This window comes from Choristoneura fumiferana, chromosome 4 (assembly GCF_025370935.1).
Source record: "Choristoneura fumiferana chromosome 4, NRCan_CFum_1, whole genome shotgun sequence".
Classification (NCBI taxonomy): domain Eukaryota; kingdom Metazoa; phylum Arthropoda; class Insecta; order Lepidoptera; family Tortricidae; genus Choristoneura; species Choristoneura fumiferana.
Genome location: NC_133475.1, coordinates 8086112 through 8109741, shown reverse-complemented (window position 1 = coordinate 8109741; position 23630 = coordinate 8086112). Strand labels below are relative to the sequence as shown.

General features: G+C 35.9%; 1 protein-coding gene across 10 annotated transcripts in view; it reads left to right on the top strand.

The window, feature by feature from the left end:
* Positions 1 to 6672: 6672 nt before the first annotated feature.
* LOC141427404 (discs large homolog 1-like protein) overlaps positions 6673 to 23630 on the top strand; it is a 41297-nt gene continuing 24339 nt past the window's right edge. For 2 of the 10 annotated variants that reach the window (XM_074086778.1, XM_074086773.1), the window contains exon 1: positions 6686 to 6798. The gene's annotated coding sequence lies outside the window, so the exon portion shown is untranslated. The other 8 variants (XM_074086781.1, XM_074086774.1, XM_074086777.1 and 5 more) reach the window with 7 other exon arrangements.

Sequence of the window (23630 nt, the reverse complement as noted above, 5' to 3'; positions counted from 1 at the left end):
ATACAGACTGAAACATGAATGCACAGAAAAAAAACAGAAAAAAGAGCCAGCGCTGGGAATCGACCCAGTCCTTTGCATTCCGTTGCTGCGTGCCATACCCTGCACCACCATTGAATTTGAGATCGTTACCAGTGCAAGAAATTAGTCTATTGGTTTTGATTTTTAGGGTTCCGGAGCCAAAATGGCAAAAACGGAACCCTTATAGTTTCGCCATGTCTGTCTGTCTGTCTGTCCGTCCGCGGCTTTGCTCAGGACTATCAACGCTAGATAGCTGTAATTTTGCACGGTATATATGTAAACTATGCGACAAAATGTACAATAAATTTAAAAAAAAATTTTTTTAGGGTACTTTCCTCCATATACGTAAAGAGGGGTGATTTTTTTTCTCATCCAATCCTATAGTGTAGGGTATTGGATAGGTTTTTAAAATAATTAGGGTTTGCTAAGACGATTTTTCGATTCAGTGATGTGTTTGCAAAATATTAAACTTTAAAGTGCAAAATTTCATGAAAATCGAGCGTCCCCCCTCTAAAACTAAACCGGGCGGCGGAATTTAAAAAAAAAAATCAGTATGTAGTAATTATATTAAACTTTCCAGGAAAACTATAACGGCTAAGTTTGCTTGAGAATTATTAGTAGTTTAAGAGTAATAGCACCCTAAGGTATAAAATACCTAAACTTGGAAGATTCCGTATAAAATACGAAATTTAGAAGAAAATTACTTTTTTTTTTTCGTAATGGCTACGGAACCTATTTGGGCGAGTCCGACACGCTCTTGGCCGGTTTTTATAGTTCGGGTCAGCCTTTAGTAATATTTTCGATGCTATATCAAACGAGTACAATGCGGAATTCTTAATTGAACACCAAAAATCAATTAAAGAAGCTAAAGAAAATAAAATTAAAATTATTTAGGTACACCAATAGGCGTTCTCTCGTTAAGAGAGATATCTTCCAGACAACCAATTTAGATCAATTTCAACGAATAAAACTTATTGCAAGATAGAAGCGATTTCTTTCGTTTCACTTCCTCCCTCTCGAAAGAATTTAAGCCCCCCCATTAGAGCACACGAGGACATTCAAGAATTTTGTTGGAACGAATTTTCCAATAAAACTGTACGGAATCGCTTCTTGAAGCATTTTATGATTTATGCGTTCGCTTTCAAATTTCAAGGTGACGGATGCCTCCAGCGTTCGAGATGCAGAAGGTCGTAACCATCGTCAAAAGTATAAAATTTTCAGGTCCAATTTTTCAGCATACCTGATTACTTATAGCTAACGATTCATCCCTCAGCTTGTGTTTTACGTCGTTATATGTCTGGTACGTTAGTGTCTTCAGTTCGGAAATTCGTTGCTTGCACGGGGGAAATTTATTACCCCTCCATCTTTATGTAGTGAGGTGTTGTGACAGCAGGTGAAATTTGTATTCTCATTTAAAAGCTTTATGCTGGGATTAGAAACACATGTTTGCAAAATACCTTATGCCAGGACACAGAATAGATAATACGTAGTACAAGTAGCCAGGATTAGAATATTGAAGGTATTGTTTTGTTAGCGCCTCAGAGAAGACATGTTGGCAAACATAAAATATGAAGAAAGTTTATCGTTTTTTCATGTGAGTTTTTAGTCTTCGTCAGACATATAATTAATTAATTATTGTATCTACGAGTTTAGTTTAGTTATTAGTTACTTTAGTTTTATCACGGTTCCGTACCTGAGCTGGCAAAAATGTACCAAACCTTTATAGGATCACTTTGTTGTCCATCAGTCAGTCCATCTGTTAAAACTCTTTTTCTTAGACACACATGGAGATGTCAAGCTGAAATGAACCGGCAGGTGAAGCGTTGACAGACTTCCTGCTAGGTCGACTAACGTAATCGCGAGAATTTCGGGCAACCGGTGCATGCAAGGACCTGTGTTCAACAGTGGTTGTCTTCCGGCTGATGATGATGATGACATAAACCTCATTGCCTCATGTTAAAACGTAAATGCTGACCAGAATTAAAAAGACCTCGCCATATTGCGGAAAACCAATAGAACTAATTTCCTGCACTGGTAACACTAAGTTCAAATGTCATTTGTCTATTGCTGACAAACGTTAACGTTGTTTGCGCGTGGTATTTTAAAGTGTTATTATGTGTTTTTTTTTTGCGTTAAAATGCCGAAGATTATCCATAGCCTTGGAAGGAAAATAGTTCACAATGTATATAAATATTTGTCATGGGAAAAGTCTGAGGGATTAGAAAGTATATTCCTTTAAATAACATCACCGACACCGTTGCCTATAATTATGACTGGTTGGTATCGTATAGTACCTAAGTGTAAAGAATGTTGCAATATAAAACGTAGAAGTGCTGCCCTTGCGTCAGGTTTTTTATATTCCTGGTCAGCCTTTAATCATAATTTTTTTTTTTTTTTTGAATCCAAACCTTTTACTTCGTTAGTGTGACCTTACGTTACATGTTTAATAAATTCTAAATCCACACATAACAAGGCCCCACACGTCTTACGCAACGTTTCTCTAAATTTCAATACAGGAATCTATTATAGGTGACACATAAATTTGGATCAATGGCCTGCACGGGCTAAGGTAACCTTAATACACCTTGTGTGGTTGAAAGATCGAAGGTTTGAAGGTTTGAGAAAAAAGGCATCGCTTCTGACAAGAATACGTGGCAGCACTAACAGCCTCCTGAAGATGATAGCTGTAAGAGATGCGAGTGCTCTATAATGCAACATTTAATTAAAACATCACTTGTCCAATATCTATACTGACATAGTTAAACGACTAATAAAGATAGATCGTTGTTGTCTGAATAAATAAATGAATTATTTTTATTACTGACGATTCTGTGCTACAGTTATTATTAACGTCATCATCTTATTAACGTCTCACTGCTTGATATACCTACCTAAGCGTCCTTTCAAAATAAATCATTGAATAACACTAAACAATTGACACCAATTGATCTATTCCCAACGTAAGTAAAGGTTGTGTTATGTGTACGACACGACGACAGATAAACATACTTATATTAATACCATACGTAATTAGACAATTAACATCCAAGACGAGAGCAAACGCTCGAACTTTTATTACATATATCAAACCGAGACCTTAAGCTTTGTATTCAGTCGTCCAAAAATTGTGAGGTTCAGCTGTAGTTCCCACGCAAGCTCATCGTGGATTAGGAACCTCACACATAGCAAAAATTTTCAAGAAAAGCAATAGTGGTAATCTTTAGAAAACCTTTATTTGCCGTATTCAGTTCTAATTCATTTCAGATATGGCAGAAAAATTATTTAATGTATATTAAGTTGATTTAAAGATCATGTCCTATTTGGATTCTAGCTATTTACCTGTCTATATCACTATACTCGTATCATTACATCAGATGTTTGCGCGTAAAAAATACCTCCCGCCCGTAGGGACTGAATCTTCACCGAACTGTTCGTGTTGTAAGGTAATCTCTATTCTGTTGTTATAATAAGGATTGTTAATAAATAAACGGCTTATTGTATATATTAAATTGCTCTCTATACTCATATTTTGTCAATTCCTTTCTCTCAATTACTTTTCATCGATAATATGCTTAGTTGTTAACCGTTATTTTGCCTCGATAAATGAATAAATAATAATGTTATTCGTTTTTGCATTTAATCCTACACAGATCCATTTAAAGTTTAATAACATTTTACATTTACATATGTTATTAAATTTTTTACAAAAGTAATACTGACTTTCTTTTTATATTTAAACTAGCTGTTACCGCGACTCCGTCCGCGTACAATTCGATTTTCACTATCTCGCTGAACTATAAAATTTTCGGGTAAAAACTTCTATATCCTTCCCCGGGACTCAAACTATCTGTGTACCGAATTCATCTAAGTAAATCGGTTCAGCGGTTGAGACGTGATGAAGTAACAAACAAATGAACAAACGAACAAATAGACTTTCGCATTTTTTATTAGTGGCATGTGAAAGTGTCTCTATCTATCTGTCTGGTCCGTAACCCCTTGATGCTTAAACAGCTAAACCGATACAGATGAAATTTGGTATCGAATAGATATAGTTTGAAACCCCAAAAAATAGATAGGTACGTATAAAGATAAAAAAAACTGAAAAACATAAATTTACACGTTATATTTTTGGTGACAATCATTTTGTCAAGTAGTTTTATAAACTAGGTACGTTTACAGAGCAATCCTTTTTCAATATTTACCTTATGGTTACCTTAATACCATATTATGGTTTTCAAAATACGTTTCTGATACTATCCGTATTTACTATGGAACTCTACAAGTCAAATGCTGTTAAGTAACTGAACTTCCGGGAAGACAGCACGCCACGTTGCTTTCGAGAAAGCTTGGATAACATGTTAGTGTTTTACTTGTGCTGAAGGTAACAATAAAGTGCAAGGATTCCCGCCACCCTCTTTAGTATTACAGAAAGAGGTTATCCTACTGATTGCTATTTTTTCTACTGATATTAAAAAAATTATTTTGTATATATATATGTTACGCTAAAAGGCTAGCAAAAAATCAAAAGACTATAAATGCAAAAAAAACTTCATTCTGTTGGAAAGGTTGTCTGGAATAGATCCCTAATCACTCTTGAGCGAAAAGCCCGCCTATTGCATACCTGGAAATTTATCATGCTCCATAAGCCAAATATTATGTGGTCTACACCCTAAAGTTGATAATCGTTTGCATGTCATAAAACACTTAAGTCAATAGACGTGTCTGTCAACTTGAAAGTTCGACTTTAGCGACATATTCATTTGATATGAACTTGTTTAAAAATTGATAGACCACTACTCGTATTTGCTATTTGTACATGTATGGCTGTTTTCTGTATGTACGAGTATTACTTATTATTGATGCACAATAAAGAGTCATTCTATCTGAGTATCTACTGCAATTTTTTTCGTGAGTACCTAACGTTAATGAAGATCATGGTAGAAACCCTGCAAGAAACCGGCCAAGAGCGTATCGGACACGTCCAAAATAGGGTTCCGTAGCCATTACGAAAAAAATAAGTAATATTTTTCTAAGGATTTCATATTTTGTACGGAATATTCTAAGTTTAGGCATATTTTATACCTTAGGCTGCTATTTACTCTTAAACTACTAATAATTCTCAAGTTAACTTAGCCGTTATAGTTTTCCTTGAAAGTAATATACTAACTACCATGTGAATTTTTTCAAAATTTTTCACCTACCGGTTTAGACTTTAGAGGGGGGAAAGGGATACTGGCTTTTAATGAAAATTTTTACTTTAAAGTTGAATTTTGCAAACAAATCACTGAATCTTAATCGTTTTAGCAACCCCCAAAAGACCTATTCCAACGATCCCCACCTACAAGGTTGATTAGAAAAAAACCCCCACTTTTACGTTTATGGGAAACTCTAAAAAAGTTTTAAAAAATATTTACATTTAATCGGTTTACATATATATTCGTACAAAATTACAGCTTTCTAGCATTGATAGTCCCTGAGAAAAGCAGCGGACGGACAAACACATGGCGAAACTATAAGTTTCGTTTTTGCCATTTGTCTACGGAACCTAAAAATCATTTCATGATAGAATTCTTGAGAAATCTATCAAAAGATCATAGTAGAATTCTTAAAAAAATGCAGTATACAATGACTTACATGTAAACCACATGGCAATTTAGTACAATTTTAAAATTTCAAATTTCTATGGATCTAATGTTCACATGAGCAAAGCCGCGGGTGATATGAAGACAAAATTTCACAAAAATGCGAAAATTACGTAAGATATTATTTCCTTCCATGCCAACATACTCGATTTTTGGCAGTAAAATCGCGCTACTATCTATTGATCGTATAATGGTTTATTTTTTATCAATTTATTATTACAGTGTTCCATGTTGCGCAGTTTTTAGTTTGACATTTTACAACATTTATGTGGACCAATATAAAACCAAAGAACTTTCATATTCGTACTAAAATTGTATCGCCGTCAATCCTCCAACTCTGTGTTTAGGATATTTTATGTTATGCTCGTATTAGTTAAATCTTACAAAGCATTTATTTACCATTATTCATAAATTATTCATAATGCTTAAGAACTAATTTAGTACAATTTGTCTTCGTAAATCGTGTACGAGGATGCAGAGAGTAAAAAGAGCTTATTTCATTTGCAGGTCAAACTTTAGAAGGCGTTTTTACTAAATTAAAGGCTAATTAAAGTACATGTTAAAAATTGAATGAATCAGGCGGTACTTTGCGGAGGTCCATATCAATGAACTGAAACTAGTAAACTAAGTACAACAAAGTAATTTGCTCCTTTGCGACTTAACAATTTTTATATTTTGAAGTGTTATTTAACGAATAAATATCAACCATTTGTAAAGATCAAAGAAAGATGAATTACTTATTCAATAAATATCAAGGGCAGACAAGACCGTCGTCTAGACGTGTAAGTATTATCATAGCTACTTTCGCAAATTGAATGCACATCGTTGCAGATTACACCAAGTAGCCCCCAGCATTCTTAAACCATTTAAGAGCTGAGCTTCATTATCAAACACTCGTAGAGAGCTCACTCGTCAGGGTGAAAGCATTCAGAACAGCATCATTCGCATGCGTAGACTGTCCTTCCCTATCAGGAGCATTCAGTGCCAAACTAGAGGTCGGGGCGGGAAGACGTCCCGTCGACTTCTGTACCCCACGTTCGCGATTTATCGTAATCAAAATGGAATAAGTTTCAAAGACAAGTTCAGTGATTGTTGTATATAGTGTCACGAATTTATTAGACTACAGTGACGTGTATTGGTTTGTGATTTGGAATTAATTTGAATTACAAACGAAGAAAGTAATATAAACCATAAAAAGTCAGTGTCTAGGTTAACAGTTAGGCCCATGAATAAATGAGACGATGGTTTAAGAGGAGGATAAGCCTTGATTCGTTTTGTATGGAAATATGGGCTTGCGGTTTTGCTTACGTGGGTATTTTGTGAAATACTTCCTTGTTTCTTTTCTATATCGTAATTTCAGTTTTTTTACGCCCAGGGGTTTGGGTTTGGGTTGGGCGTGGACAAATCTGTTAATCAGTAATTCTATCAAAACTTTTGTTTTTGTAAAATTAGGATTAATCTAATCAAAGAGAAATATAAAATACGAGAAAGGACAGTTACAAAATTTCTAATTATGTTTAAGCGCAGGAATGCACTTGAGGTTAAAGGTAACTGATGGTAAGGGATTACAATTGGCAGTCTCATCGTGTAAAAAATCAATTGTATAAGTACATAATGCGGCTTAAAGCGACGCAGACAAATTGAGTTGACTTGGCGAATGTTCGCAATTTGCCGTATGTGGGTGACTGAGTGCTTGCGTGTACGGAGCATACTGCATGGCCAGCCTGCCAACAATTTGTAATAGAAAAGTGACATATAATTTTCTTGATAAACTAACTTATTTTTCTCTTCTCATGCTCGTAAAGTTGGTATTTATGCTGGATCTAGGCGACATCAAATTTATTTTTATGCTCTAGTGCATAAAGTAGAATCTAAGACCAAGGTAACCAGGTGTCAACAGCCACAAACAAAAAAAATATATATATTAATATAATTTTTGTGTAAAACTAAAAATCAACCAAATCAATCAAAATAAATCAATAAAACTACAAAAATATAATTGTATATAATTAATTAATTAATTGCTATATCAATGCATGAAAAATAAAAGGTACCTAGTAAGTGAACAATTGTTTGCACTGTTGCTATTTAATTTCCTCTCAATCGAAGTAAAAAGCTGAGTGTAAAACTCGAGCATCAAACCCATTTTCCCCTTGATGTGTCTATCCACCCTCGCCGTACCGGCTCGGGTGGCTATATGAACGCCTCGGGTAAAATGGTTCGTATATGCTGTTGTTGTACAATCTACAATAAAGCCAAAACGCATCAAAAGAGATTTACGTGACCTTCTAAATTGAGCTTATAAGAAAAAGATATCTCTCAGGTAGATACTAGAGAAAATAGGTACGGAGTGCACAAACATTAAAAAAATACTACACCAGAGAAAAAGGGCTTAATAAGTTGGCTGTATTCATTTGATGAGCCCTAAAAACGTTGGGAGGCATTTAATCAAGATATCCTGGGGTGATATCTACTCTATTTTTATGTTACAATAAGAGCTGTAGAAGATTTCTATATAATTGATTATATTGAAAGACAAGTGAAACCAAATCTCATTTATAAAGAAAAATAAGAAAGTTATCAACGTCTTGATGAGTTCAATAAATAAATTGTCTTTTTCATATTTTGATATTTTTGTGTGTTTTGTACATTTATGTAAACACAAAACATTCTTCATGGAGCAACCCAAATAATACAGTGTAGTTGTCTATAAAACATAATGCACAGCAAACAAGTGAGATAATTAGACACAATCAAAAATACGCTAATAAAAAATAAAAGATTTTCTTGCTTTTCTTAGGTACCCAGTCTTTCTCATCAATTCATCATTTTAGTTTTCCACACAAGTAACTCGTGTGTATCGTATCTAGAAAAGGCGTGGTACCGTCGAGTTCATAAACTTGTGAGCAAAAATTTGATCAAAAATATCTAAACACGACTCTATTGTTAACGGCGTAAAAGCGTGTTCAGATATTTTTGATTAATTTTTTGCTCACAGTTTATGAACTCGACTGTACCTACGTGGATTTAATATTTCACTGGTAATTCCAGATTAGTCCGCCTCGCGCAGTGCCATTGAATATGCACAAACGTTCTCATTTAAATGAAAGAACCGAATTATTCCATGCAACTTTGACTCAGCGACCAACTTCGTCTGTAATTTGTAATTTTATACTTGTACTTACTTTCTTATTCTAACGTTACTTTGTGAAGACTACAGGACTGATCAAAATCGAAACATTTATCCAGTAAATTGGGCGGCCTATTCTATAAAGGGTTCTTTTACATGTCATTTTTGTACACCTACTCCGAGCTCTTTCGGAAAGACCATCATTGACTAGAAGAATATATCACAAGAAACTCAGCAGAAAGTCTTTTAATTATTAAAGCTAGCAAAACAAAGTAAATTAGAAATATTAAATATAATGACCCGGATAACTCACGTCTTAAATCGAGTTTAGCTCGACATGTTTCGGGCTAATCCGTAGCCCTTCGTCTTCGGAGCAACGCGACTCAGCGGCTGCTGCAACACGCGCACTGCGCGCCGCCGCTCTGCTCGCGCGACTACCCGACGAAACTGACACCGGCACACAACTACCCGCGTTTTCATCATCATTACAACTGTCAAATGTAGGGTAGCACACAACACTAACAACATCGCTCTGTAAAGGTACGTTCACACACACCGATGACGCAGCACGAGTATTTAACACCGTTTTCCAACTCGGAGGTACCGTCCAACCGCTATCCTGGTTGAAATTCGGCCGACGACTAATCTCGATGGCTTCACGCACTTTCCGCGGAATGAAAAATTTCTCTCTCGCAAGTACAGATACCTTATCAAATCTGATATAGTGCGTCGAACCCGAGTCCATTGAGTGCTCGGCCACAGCAGACCCTTGTCGTCCTGTTTCCTCATACTGCGTATGTGCTCCGATACCCTTGTGGAAACGTTTCGTCCAGTCTCTCCAATATAGCTCTTGCCACAGGTACAGGGAATCATATATACCCCGGGACCACTCAGGGGCTTCTTATCCTTCGGCGACCGTACCAACTGTCTGAGCTGCATATGAGGACGGAAAATCGACTTGATGCTATATCTTCGGCGTAACAAGTGTCCGATTTTATCCGTCACCCCTTTTATAAACGGTAAATATACCGGAACCCTCTCAGCTCCCACCGGTCTTTGACGAGTCGACACGTTCACTACACGGTTGCACTGCCTCCAGTCGTACCCATTGCTTTCCAAAACCTGTCTCACGTGACTCAGTTCACGATCCACAAATTTTGGATCACAAATATTCAAGGCTCGATTTATCAACGTTCTAGGCAAAGAAGACAAATGACAAGGATGGTGGTGTGAATCTGCTCTCAAGTATCGATCCGTATGAGTTGGCTTACGATAAACTGTAGTTTCCAATTTACCACAGGGTCCCCGCATAACCAAAACATCTAAAAACGGCAACTGCCCATCATAAATTAGAAATATTAAGATAAAAAATAAAAACTACAGGGGTGTTGTACCCCGGGTATTTTGGTTAAGAGCGTTTACACATGCTGAGCTGGCAACGTTGCATTTTTGTTAGTTTTTCTCGTTTATTCCATAAAAATTGAATGAAAATTAAAAATGTGGTCAGAAAGAACTCTTCTTAATATAAGTGTGTCTACTCCAATAATTATTTCGTTATAATTTTTTTCTCTAAAAACGAGTCGTTTAAGCAGCGTTTCCACCAGAGATGTGCGAGGATGTATTGCGAGAAATATGTTTTCCATTAACCAATAGAAACGCTTCATTTACCTCGCCTCGCTCCATTCAGCTGTTTCCACCAGAGATGTGCTGTGCGAAGATGTGTAAATGAAGCGTTTCTATTGGTTAGCGAATATCATAATTCTGATAAGACTAAGGGGCTGTTTTACCATCCATTGATTAGTGTTAACTGACGGTTAAATGTGATGCCGTCTCCGTCTATTCGAACAAAACAAATAGAGACGGCATCACATTTAACCGTCAGTTAACACTTATCAATGGATGGTGAAACAGCCCCTAAGTTAGATCGATAGTTCGTCCCGAAAGTTCTCACATAACAAATTTCGTTAATACCTTTCGAACCATTTCTTAGTTTCCGAAATAGTAAATATACAAAAATAGCTCATTTAAACATATAATATATAAACACATTTATAATTTGAAAACGCGTGAATCTTTAAGATCTTTTTTTAAGGAAACAGATATCCTAACCCTGCCGTCACTTTATGTTTTTGAAATAATCATGTATGTTAGGAAGAACATATGTGATTTTCCCACTAACGTCGATAAGCCAAAGGCTACTAGAAACACAGGGAAGCTTAAAGTTCCATCTTACAGACTGGCTAAAACCAAAAAGTCTTTTCTGGGAAATTGCATACGTTTTTATAATAAAATTCCAAAAAATATTATAAATGAAACGGATGCAAAATTCAGATCTATTGTCAAGAAGACATTAATATCAAAGGCGTATTATAATGTTAATGATTATATCATGGACAGGGATATTTGGAAATAATTCCGATCCGCATTAGCGATCCCTTCAAATAGCGAACCTACTGTGTTAAAAATAAAGTTGTGTTAAATACTTGTGATGTATACATATCATTTAATAATATTGTAAAACTGTTTTAAAAAAATATATATACCTCGTTGAGTTTCTTGCCGGATTCTTCTCAGCAGAGGTTTTTCCGAACCGGTGGTAGATTTTTTTTGACATTCATAGGTGCTTGTTATAGCCTAAATTGAATAAAGATATTTTGACTTTGACTTAGACTTTGACGGGTAACATGAAATCAACGATAAATCCTTCTCCACCTTTTTATCACCGGGAAATTTCTTAGTATCGAACTCCTACGGCAACGTGTTACATTGTTAAAACGTGTAAGAAGCGAAGTCGTGATTTATATTTCAGTACAGAAGGGCTACTACAAAACTCGAAACTCGAAGTTCGTATCGTGCGGTCCCTCTGACACTTATACTATTTAATACGAGAGCGAGAGGGCCGGACGATACGACATGAACTTCGAGTTTCGTAGTAGCCCTGCAGTTTAGTACAACGAAGCGTAAAATAGCACACTAGAGCTCAATATGTTTCGAACGCGTTTGGATGTTATACAAAAAAAATTCAACTGTCTCCCTTCTGGATACCGTAGAAAGCGAAATCAATTGAAGTAAACAATTTTCGTTTAAATCAAATCCTACTTATATTAGTACTAGTATCATGCTGTTTTGCAATACAATGTCAACTGTAAAAAAATATTTTCTGAAGGTTGACATTGTATTGCAGAATTAATCAGGGTTAACACACTATTGCACAACAGCATCCAGTTATAACATTACAAATGCAAAAGTTTTTATTTTTGTTACTGCAATCAAGAAAAATGTCTCTACGGATTTACAGAGATTTGGCACATAGATACATAGATTTGTCAAAGCGGTACGGTGTACGGTTAGGAAGGTAACCGGGAATTAGTACTGCGGAGATGCCGACTGACGCTCTTTTTGCCACACAATATTGTTTATCTACACCCATATAGTAAATCCTCCATTATGAGTTCAAAAACCATGGACAATGACCAGCATTACGACATTGGATTCTATTATGAACACGGCAGTAACGTAATGGTCATAACGATACCGAAATCGATATCGTAATCAACATTACTGCACCGGAGTGGTGGCAGGGCTTCTGTTTCACCAGGCGTCAGGTCGTGGGGCAGACATAGTTCTGGTTGCAATGCAGGTCATTCTCAATGGTTCTTGAACGCATGATAGAGAATGTAATATATGGATGTAGATAAAGCAATGTATGTGTACGTAATTAGGCCTTTTTACGTCACAGTTGCATAAACTACTATTTTAACGCAAAAGAGGGGTATTATAAGTTTGACTCCAATGGCTGTTGTCTTTCTGTGGCATCGCAGCTCTTAAAGAGAAGAGTCAACTGACAAGCTTTTTTTTTTTTTATTCGACTGGATGGCAAACGAGCAAGTGGGTCTCCTGATGGTAAGAAATCACCACCGCCCATAGACAACTGCAACACCAGGGTATTGCAGATGCGTTGCCAACCTAGAGGCCTAAGATGGAATACCTCAAGTGCCAGTTATTTCACCGGCTGTCTTACTCTCCACGCCGAAACACAACAGTGCAAGCACTGCTGCATCACGGCAGGATTAGCGAACAAGATGGTGGTAGCAATCCGGGCGGACCTTGCACAAGGTCCTACCACCTGCTAAAGTTAATTCAATTGTTTTCTATGTATTTGTTACGTCACGAATTATGGTTAAGTCTAACAAAATAAATATACAAGTCGTAAAATATATTTCAAGTAGTTCATTTTGTTATCATGCTAACCTAAAGTAACCTTTACCCTTTTTTTACATATCATTTTATTAACCTTTTTAATGATAACCTTATGTATAAAGAACAAAACCAATGAAGTATAGAATAGATATTACCTAATTAAAAAAATCTAGTTGAGATCTTTCGGGAAAGGCTGGTCATAAGCCTTTAAGTAACAGCAAATTTACAGTATAACAAGGTTCATTTGTAAGTCAATCTTCACTAATCCGCTGAGCTAGAGCCAGAAACCCGTGAGAATATTTGGTCTGGCATACTACAGCGAATAAATCTAAATTTATTATCCCACGTCTAGCATACGAGTTAGTAAGTTATCCTGCTAAAAGTATCTTTGTCCGTAAAAACCCAATTCTGTTTTTTTTTTTATTCGACTGGATGGAAAACGAGCAAGTGGTTCTCCTGATGGTAAGAGATCACCACCGCCCATAAACATATCTGCAACACCAGGGGTATTGCAGACGCGTTGCCAACCTAGAGGCCTAAGATGGGATACCTCACGCGCCAGTAGTTTCACCGGCTGTCTTACTCTCCACGCCGTAACACAACAGTGCGAGCACTGCTGCTTCACGGCAGCATTAGCGAGCAAGATGGTGGTAGCAATCCGGGCGGACCTTGCACAAGGTTCTACCACCTGCAATATGCTCTAATGCTCTCTTTAAGGGTTATTTTTTCCGTTACGATGCCTTTTATAAAATATGGTATTTGATATTTGGCATTATTCTGTTGCGTAAAGGTTTTCTATAGATCATGCTTATGCAATGAGACACTGTCCTCACTCGAGCACATTACAGATCATCATCATCATTATTAGCCGTAGGACGTCCACTGTTGGACATGGGCCTTCCCCATAGACCTCCAGTTGCTTCGGTTGTAAGCGGTTTGCATCCACCATGAGCCTACGGTTGTAACCCTCCTCCAGGTCATCTGTCAATCTCGTTGGTGGACGGGGCGTTCTTAGCCTGCGCTTGCCGATCGGCGGTCTCCATAAGAGAACATTTCGCCCCAAGGTCCATTTGTTCTCCCTGTTCTACCTGCCCATTGCTACTTCAATAAGCTAATGGGATTGGCTTTGCTGGTACATTGTACGTGAAGAATTTATTTCTGCGTTATTAAATAAAATTAGTTTACAGATGACAATACATCAAAACCGTTTATAGCGACACCAGTAATAACGACATATCGAATATAACGACCAAAAAAAATCTCAACACGATCTTATATACCAAAGTACACCAGTGGTTATACCAACCAACCGTGTATAACGACCAAATATGACTGTCCCTTCAATGTTGTTCGTTACTATTCGTTAGAAACGGTTTTGTCTGGACTTTTTTTCCTCTGTCAAAGCTTATAAATGTGAGTCTTAGTTAACAACTCTAACATGTTAGCCTGAAACAGCATGATGCCCACGGCTACATCAATTCAAGAGGAGTGTACAGGTGCATGCGAGTGCACTGGAGTAGCAGACTTCCATAGGCTTTGAAAACCATTATTAATCATCGTGCGAGCTAGTTTGACATCAAAATCGTGAAAAAAATTGGAAAATGCTACGAGCATAGTTTGTCACCGATACTCGTAGTTAAATTATTCTAAAGCATTCAAGATAGGTAATTTGTTTATACTCTTTATTCTACAAAAAGGAAAAACAAAAAGGTTACATAAAAAAAGTAGTAGAAAAAGTGGTAGTTAGTGTAAATATTATACAGGTTATTATTAGTTCGACATTACTATCCAGTGTGAACTTTAGATGGGGTCGGTCAAACCTTTCAACTGCGCCATTTTAACTAAGTAAACATTGTTGTTTTATTTAGCAAATGAAATATTTGAATTTGAATTTGAATTATCTCTTAATCCCAGGAGCTTGAATACACATAGGTACCTACACGTTGTTATTTTTGGGCAGTAATTAAATCCTTACGTCGGAACCGTGCAATTTGTCGGTAGCAAGCTTTTGAAACGAGTTAACAATCCACCTAATCGCCGGGGGATACTCGCTGTCAGAAATCAAATAAAGCGTTACATTTTTATTCTCTTTTTCCTGCACATCCTATATTTGATGTAAACGCGAAATTGTGCCGTTGTGTTTTAGCAAACCGCTTTGAACCTTTTAAATAAGCGTGAAGCTTGCTTACTTTTAATTACAAAAAGTCTGCATGGAGCTTGGATTGCAGTATTTGCAGTGGATCTGTAATTTTATGATATCATAACATCTTTTTTTGCCTTTTGTTAACTCTCAATACAAAATAGTATCGCAGAAACCGTAGTTTTTAAACGAATTGAGAGTTAGATACATCAACTGTAATTGGTTCCTAGAGTTAGATATTGGACTTTCATATAAAAATTTTGGAAGATTTATTTCTTTTGGCTAAAGTTACAATTTATTTGTCCTTTATTCATAACGATATTTAATATTAAAATAGTTTTTTGCCTTTTACAATTGAGGAGATAGTTAAAATTTATTTGTTTTTCGTTAACGTTGGTAATTAAATTTTCATGTAGGCAGTTAATTTGGATTTAGGTGTTTTTAATCTAAATTTATTATTTATAGATTTTCCTTCATCAACATTATTTTCATTCAAAGTCAAACCAATCTATGGAGATATTATATGAATGCCAATTTAGTCGGTTGGAAATTGTGGTTCTCAAAAGGTTTTATCACACGCGTCTGCACGTATGTTTAATATTACATTGCTTTTCATCACGGAGCATATACCTGGCGTTACACAATTAAGTAGATGATATAATTAATTCTCAGTAACGTGGCGTTACTTAACGACAGATTACCAACTCACGTCAACAATAATTACTGGAGCTTTGCCATAAACGAGGTATAAAACAGCGCGTAAATTATATTCAACTTCCTGCTATTTTCAAGGTGCCTACAAAGATTCTTATTTCTTAAGTGAATTTTGCATCTCATTGTATGTAATATTTATGGAGCTTTATTTCAATTGAATAATAGGCCTACCATTCATTTTTTTTCTCAGAATTAACTGAAACAGTTCCTCTAAACAGCCATTTCTTATAGTTTTGAATGTCACAATTACTTACTTACATGAATTTTTCCACCCACAATTCCTAAATATTGCCATTCCGTTTTACTTAGTGCTAGCGGTACACCCCGAAATTCAATAAAAAGCTGCAAATTGTGTTAAAACCATGAAAATCGGAACGATTGATCTTTATGCCATACGAATCAATTTGACCCGTAGCACAAAAAATAAACAAAAAAGGAGAGGAGTTATGACGTCATCTTTTTTTTGTATGGAAAAAAAAATGTTCTGAAACCTATCGTGTGTGGTATGAAAGGGCTTATTAAGCCGATTCTAGAAATATTACACTATTATTACATTATCGCAGCTTCGTAATAATTCTTCAATGAACCATACATTTTATTCTCGAACAGTTTTTTTTTTAATAGCTAAACACTCGGCTTCCTTTTTTAAATTGCTGGATTCGTAAATTCGCTGTGCTGTTAAGTCTGTAAAATTATCCTCCCCCCTTATTAAGTACGCAATTCAAGATTCCCCCCTCATTTTGTTTCGTTTCCTTAGACTATTAAAGGGAACCGCTGTCTTCTACAATTTAGAATAATACGAGACACGAATCGGGAAGCTCTCACAAATTTAAAAATTGATAATACTGCGATTTTTCCTTCACGCTTTTAGGGTTTCGTGGGATTAACAGATTTAAAATTATCAAAAAAAAAGGTCAGGAAGCTTTTTAACCTATGCCACTTTTATACAAGTCAATTATTATCTTACTGATTTTCTGAATTGACACAGGCTTTATTTTGCGGACATATCGTTTGTTTTTTAAATGAACTAACAATGCCTTCTGGTACCACTGGTGGAACAAGTTGGTGGTACTTGGAGGAATAATACGTTTTGCATGCTCCTCCAATATTATAGTATTTTACACACGGGGCATGTGCGCGTATGTGCCACAGTGTGTATGTGCAAGTTACGAGTAGTGTGACTATGGGGACTAGAATTGTACTCGTAAAAGGCTGTAGTAAAACTTGATTTCCATCTATTTTCTTCTAATTCTATAGTTTTTTTTTATTTTTGCAAAGAATAGGATATTTTAAGATACCATTTTCATTGTTTTTGAATTTGGATGAGTATTTAATTTTTTATATTTTTTTTACGAAATACGCTGGATGACGTCACAGTGAGACAGCCACGTTCCATTGCCTAGGGTCGTACATAACATAATCTGTGGCATTACAATTTGACAATAATTCAAGCACGGCTTAGGGTCCTAAATGAACCATGACAAATAGTTTTATTTATTTCTCTTCTTTTAGCTTCGATTATTCCTATGTTTGTTTAATGGTGTGATAGTAAATAGATATTTTTATTTAAATCTGATATTTAATATTCTTTTGTATTTACTTGTAATGTAGTATTTTAATAATTTAATTTATAAAAATACATTGGAAATACTCGTATACATTTCGGACTTTACGATAAATGACAACTGTTTAAAGCCGGGTGCGCATCATGTGATTAAAGTTCTATCTTTGTCACTCTTTGCTATTATAAGCAGGACTGCAACATTTCAAACTGTCAATTTGCTTAAGAGTGTAGACCTGCTTTATAACTGCCTTTGTGAAGAGACACTGCAGGGGTCAAATGAGGGTCATTACTTAAATTTTGTTTATTTAATTCAGTTTATCACATTTTTGGAATCTTATTTCTGAAAACGCTTCACAAAGCCTATTTCTCCAAATGGTTTTTGATTTATTATATGTTTTCAAAAATTGGGACATCCCAATTAGATATTAGTCACAGAAATTAATTAGGTAGGTACGCGTAGAAATTTCAGCTTAGTTGGTACTATAGGTTTGGAGCAAACTGATCATGGACGAAACGGACGAACGCAAATAGGGATCCTGTACGAGTTTAATTTTTTTAGGTACGGAACCTAAACAAAGAACAAGAAAAAAATAACATTACAATTTTATTTCTCAGCTTTGTTTATGAAACATTCTATGGATTTTAAATGTTGACAGAGTATTTCACTTAAAAGTTAAGTGCACATGTTTTGGTAAAAGCAACAAACATAAATTAAATCCTTTTACTGCGTTAAGCAGAAGGAGTAACATGTTACAGAAGGGCGAGAATCGACCTTTCTCGAGTATTTTCTCGCCTTTATAATGTGCTAAGTGTCTGCTAAAATAAAATTTATTGCTCTTCTCGACTGAGAGTATGGCCGGTCTTCAAGACAAAAAATAAACCAGAAGTTGCATTACAACTTCCGCGCAATATCTAGTAAGTCCAGGATCAAAGAGTTTAAAGAGCACATTATACTTTTGTAGTACATGTACATATAATATATGTACATATTATGTACATGTGTAGTACATGTATGTGCATGGTACTACGAGTGCAGTGCAGAGTGGTGCAGTCAAGAGACTACTAGATTTAAATATTCCCATTTCTTTTCTGCTCTCAGTAGGTACATCTAGTAGGTACGATATTTCGAGAGCGAGCAACCGAACTGAATCCCTCCAAAGTACTCTGGATAGCTCCGATTAGGTATTAATGAGCCAGACGCCAACCGCATCAAACTAAACGGTGTGGACTTGGTGAACGAGTTCTTGAATATACTAGTTTGAATAACTACTGTCACCGAAACAAATAGCAAAACGAAAGACACATTCCAATATGGAACAGGGAAATACCATAGCCCCTATTACTACTTACTAGCACATAGGCATGGGTCGTTACGTGATTTGAGCGAAACGAAACGAAACTGGTGACAAGAATCACGTCACTGGTTACTAAAACCAGTGATTTTAGTAAACAGTTTCTTTCATTGTACGTACGCGGTGCGGTGACGCGTTTTGTGACTGTCACTGTAACTGAGTATTTAACGTAATTAGTAATAAGCTATTGAGCTGTGACGTTATTTATCACAAGCGTGATTTTTGACTGTAGACATATGAATTACTTCATGACGGCTAATTTAAACTTTAAGTTCTGTAACTGTAACTGATACTTTATAATATTCTTCCATCAAACTAATTTGTACCTTACTGCAATACAAATAATATTTAAATTCATGTAAGGTGCAAACCAAACTTTTACAGCGGTAAGGGTAAGCGGCTATAATTCCATTCCATGCCTTTCGTTCCGTTCGTTACGTCTATAACTTTGAAACGAAAATCGCATCACCACAAATAAAGTAGCTCGTTATAAAAATCACCACTTGTCGCTTGAGTGAAACGTGAAACCATGGCATTCGTTTCGTTCCGTTCGTGACGTCTATAACGTTGAAACGAAACTCGCATCACCGCAAAAGAAGATTGTTACAAGAATCACCACTTTGTCGCTTGACGTGAAACCAGTGATTCGGTGACTCATCACGTCATTGGTTACTGTAACCGGTGACGTTAAATAATGTCCACCTCCACTAGCACACAATTGTAGGTACAGTCGCCATCAGATATTTCGGAGCGGCCAAGGTGGTCAAAAACATCGATACATGAACTCTAATACCTTAATAATAGAGTGCATTTTCCGATATTTTTGACCACCTTGGCCGCTCCGAAATACCTGATGGCAACTGTACCAGTCTAAAGTACGAGCATGCACAACTCTTACATCGATACACTCTCTCTCTCTCTCTCTCTCTCTCCACTTCTATTTATTTACTTAATTATGATCTTGGTAGTTGCATGTTGCAACACGATTTTAAATTTGGACATACGTTTATGGAATATGGACGTATTACTTTATGTCATGTTTTTAATTTGTGACGCTGTTTATGCTCAGTTCTCATCAGGATAAGTTTCTAAATAAATAGATTTAAATATGGGGCTGAGCTCGCTTGACTTATTAGGACAAGTATTTGTATTGAAATTCCCGGACTTTACTAAATTAAATATCTATCCGCATTCCTTAAAATTAAATCGCAATCTTACATAATTTCATATTTACGGACTAAGAATATCGGAATAAAATAGCTGTGTTGTAATTTCATCCAAATCCGATAAGCCTTTTTAGTGCGATTCCAAAGTTCTACCAAAAAAAAAAGTACAGAACCTCGTGATTTGTTAATGTCACACTTCACCATTTTTTGTAATGTTAATTTTATTCTCGCGGGAAAGAAATTTTCGCTCGTTTGTGACGAATTGATATTTTTCATAGTCTTTTACCGTAAAGACTGTCATTTATAACCTAAGGGCGGCAATTTATTATCGTAATTTATCATTTTATAGATTTTCCGATTCCTTTCTTGACATTGAACGTGCGTGTAATTCTTTGAATTAATTAGGATCGGTTTCAGTTTCCATTAAATCCAAATTGGATCGCCTTTTTTAATTATTTGTGTTTGCCTCTCTTATTTAGATACAGAGAATCTCAATTATTTTGTGTTACGTTACATAGCGTAAAATAAAAACCGGCCAAGAGCGTGTCGGACACGCCAAAATAGGGTTCCGTAGCCATTACGAAAAAAATAAGTAATATTTTTCAAAGGATTTCGTATTTTATACGGAATCTTCCAAGTTTAGGTATATTTTATACCTTAGGCTGCTATTTACTCATAAACTACTAATAATACTCAAGCAAACTTAGCCGTTATAGCTTTCCTTGAAAGTTTGATCTATTTACTACCATCCCGATTTTTTTCAAATTTTTCCACCCACCGGTTTAAATTTTAGAGGGGGGGACGCTCGATTTTAATGAAAACTTGCACTTTAAAGTTGAATATTTCGCAAAAAATCACTGAATCGAAAAATCGTTTTAGCAATCCCGTAATGGTTTTAAAAGACCTATCCAACGATTTCCCACACTATAGGGTTGGATGAGAAAAAAAAAATCACCCCCACTTTACGTCTATGGGAGGTACCCTAAAAATTTTTTTTTTAATTTTTAATTCCACCATTTTGTCGGCATAGTTTATTTATATATCCGTGCAAAATTACAGCTTTCTAGCATTGATAGTCCCTGAGCAAAGCCGCGGACGGACAGACAGACAGACAGACAGACATGGCGAAACTCCGGGTTCCGTTTTTGCCATTTTGGCTCCGGAACCCTAAAAACGGTAGTGAAATGGGATAGAAATTATGTGTTTAACCTAACTAAGATACCTACTTGAGAGGCCATTGGCTGTTACACGATTTTTCTTGTTTTTAACCCCCGACGCAGAAAGTGGGGTGTTATAAGTTTGACCGCTATGTGTGTCTGTATGTTTGTGTGTCTGTGTGTCCGTCTGTCTGTGGCACCGTAGCTCTTGAACGGGTGAACCGATTTGGATGCGGTTTTTATTATTTGAAAGCAGGGTTTCTAGCAATGGTCCTTAGACATGATTTATCAAAATCGGTTCAGCCGTTTTTGAGATATTGAACTTTGAAGTGACAAAGTCGGGGGTTTTCCAACTTTTGTTGGTTATTCCACTTTTCAATAAAGTCAAATGCTAAAATTAAAACTAAAATGTTTCTGGCTATAACTTATCATGGGTCATGTGACGCAATGATATTTTAAAACAAATACCAGCATGGTTGCAATGAAGAATTGAATTGCATTGAAAATTATTATCAACACAGGAAACATGATTTCGCTGTTAACAGCTTTACGTGAAACATTTTGAATTTAGTTTAACTGAACGATTTGCTAGAAATTTGACCTTAAACTACTTACAGTGTCGGCCATGATACGCCCATTAGTTTCCCTCTTGTGTACGGCGACCCGCCCCCGCGCCACACAGACGAATCTAAATGCGAACCACGAATGCAACTTATGTTCATTTTTCACTATTATCCTAGTAAAACTCAGACTCATCCTTTTTCAGCTGTCTAAGTGGACGCGTTGGGGAAATTTTAGCTCTCTCTCGGAATGCAAAATGCTGTTTAATGGCCCAAACATACAAGCGCCTGGCGCTTTTATTTGTCAAACAATCAGCGTCAAAACATACATTCGAACTTTTTACCTTTGCAAGCGGTTGATTTCATAAAATTTATAATTGAGGGAGGGGATACGGTATTTGACTATTTTGTATATGTTTTATAAATTAAAACTACACAATGCCTGTTATCGAATAGAAAAACAATTTTTAAGCTACAAAGAACAAAGTTATAAAGGTTTGAAATTCAAGATTAGACAGAGAAAGACATACTGGCATGTAACGTCACACGCCAGTACCGCCATACTTGCTGCACAGAGAAAAGCGTTTGAGAAAGAGACAGGTATACATATAGATTTTTAAAAAAATCACTATAAATCCAATTTTCAACCGATTTAAATTTCCTCTTCGCTAAACACTATCTGTATATCTATATTTTCATAATAATATTAAGATATGGCAAAATCAGGAGTTGTCAAATACCGTATTGGAAGTTAAGTTATTAACATTGTTCCGCCCTGGCCGATCCGGTGACGCTAATATTAATAATTTCGTAGTTAGCCCCCCTGATGGAGAGCGACTTCCTTGCATGACAATGGCATGTTACAAAAGGGCAACTGACAGAAAAAAAATTAGGTAAGTGAGACGGAAGGCAAGCTGCTACTGCTATAATAGTGCTGTATAGGTTAGTTATAGGTAGGTATTCACGTGACGCGTACCGTGGTTCTTATGACATGTCATTAATGTCAAATTTTTACAAAATAACGCGTCTTCGTGGATGGCACTAGATATATTTGTCAACTTAAAGCAAATTATACTCGATGCATTCAAAGCATTGTGGTTATATTTAATGCAGTCCTCACCCGATAATAGTCTTCAGTGTAGTGACACGGGTTCTATGTATATGTAACGTGTTATTTTTGATTTCCGGTAAATTTTAGAGAACATTCATTATGTCATTTATGATATGAATTTATTTTTTCTAAGACATTGGTGACCTGACTTACTGTTTATCAAACTTATAACACCCCTCTTTTTGCGTCGGGGGTAAAAAATAAAAAAGAATCAAGATTCTTATACCTACTCATGCGCAGTAAACAGAATAAAAGTTTTTAATTTATGACTTTTTAAAATTCCGTAACTAAAATAATTCCTTTTTTTTCCTAGATATGTAAACAAAATAAACTAGTTAAAAATCTGAGTTTTTGTCTCTTTTATGTGTCACGTGAATTTTACATGTCAAGTTTAGAAATTTTACGACTTAACCTTTATGCAATGTCTGTAAAGTTCCAATTACAAATCGAAATACCTAAGTATGTACCGAACCAAATCGGACTTTTATTTGTTCTGAATTAACTGCGCCATCTGTCGAAGTTGATAACGAGATCAAGAAAATAACGGTGAAAGTATGTTATAAGTTTGACTGCTACGTGTGTCTGTGTGTGTTTGTCTGTGGCTCCGTAGCTCTTAAACGGGTTGAGCGATTTGAATGCGGATTTTTTTATTTGAAAGCAGGTTTTCTAGCGATGGTTCTTAGACATGTTTTATTAATATCGGTTGAGTCGTTTTTGATATATTGAACTTTTTCTTAAATGTGATGTGATCAGACGTAACGCATCCAGTGTACTGTACAGTGTACAAGACAGCTGGTGTTGCGATCTATGAGCAGAGGATAGCTTTGATTGTATCTGTCCCGGGATGTAAGTGATTGAAATTTGTTGATTAGTTTT